The sequence below is a fragment of the Tupaia chinensis genome, unplaced genomic scaffold, assembly GCF_000334495.1.
Source record: "Tupaia chinensis unplaced genomic scaffold, TupChi_1.0 Scaffold000597_1, whole genome shotgun sequence".
Classification (NCBI taxonomy): domain Eukaryota; kingdom Metazoa; phylum Chordata; class Mammalia; order Scandentia; family Tupaiidae; genus Tupaia; species Tupaia belangeri.
In genome coordinates this window covers 3,106,110-3,107,119 of record NW_006160114.1, presented here as the reverse complement: position 1 = coordinate 3,107,119, position 1,010 = coordinate 3,106,110, and the positions used below count along the sequence as shown (strand labels likewise).

The 1,010-nt window shown below is 47.7% G+C and overlaps 1 protein-coding gene across 1 annotated transcript in view; it reads right to left on the bottom strand.

Annotated features, from left to right (window-relative positions):
• Positions 1-1,010, bottom strand: part of FRY (FRY microtubule binding protein) — a 505,649-nt gene that overhangs the window by 504,242 nt on the left and 397 nt on the right. The window lies entirely within an intron of this gene.

Sequence of the window (1,010 nt, the reverse complement as noted above, 5' to 3'; positions counted from 1 at the left end):
CCCCATGTGGAATGGCCAGGCCGCAATCCCTTCTCCTCCACTCTCCTCTAGGGATCTTGGGCACACACGCACACGCGCCCGACGTGAGTTTTAAGCCACCGGGTCCGGGATGCAAACCATAGTCAACTACATGGGAGTACAGCGACATAGCCATTACACTAACTGCTGGTCCCTATGGTATGAATTTCTTGATGGGGAAAGAAACTAGTAAATGTGAGAATCTACATGTGCAATTAGAAAGTTATTGGATACATTAAAATTAAATAGAATTCAACCTATATTTGCTGAGATTTGCTAACTGCAAGATCACAGCCTACCTGCACGTTACTATCTCTGCCCTGGGCCACTGTATGATAGATGTATTCTGCAGTCATGTGTAAAACTCAGTTCTAACTCTAATCAGTATTTCTCGGCATCAGAGGAAGTTTTGTATAGCAAAAAATTCCCACCTAGTCCACCACGCTTTGAAGACTGAAACTTTCTCCTCTCTTCAAGTGGTTACACTGGTGTTCTATATTGTTCTTGCCTGTCTCCCGGGTGACCCATAATTTCTGCCCACTTTAATACACTCACACAGCACTTGTCTCAACACTTCAATCGGGAAAACCGCCTGAAAGCATGTGTCAGTAAGAAAATATTAAAGACTTGACAGAAGTAATCATCGGTACACATGGTGTTTGGGAATCTTCAGTTATTAATAGAAGCTCTTAGTGCGCAGATCTTGGTACCGTCCATTCTACCTAGAACATGGACCACTGACTATCGACTGCACTGTCTTCAGGCAAAAGCCACAATGTGAGGGGCCCTGGAAATCTAGTCTCCAGAAAGCCTCCTCCTGGAGGGGAATTCCCACTGCGGGATTTCCTCCAGGCAGGTCCTATGTCAGAAACACCGCTCGGGTCAGGAAGTGGCTTGGGTTCTCCTGTGCCCATACTCAGGGCACCGGCGTGCAGGCAAGGCGGGCTGCCTCTCTCTAAAGGAGCGCGCCGCAGGGACCTCCGGGTCTAGCT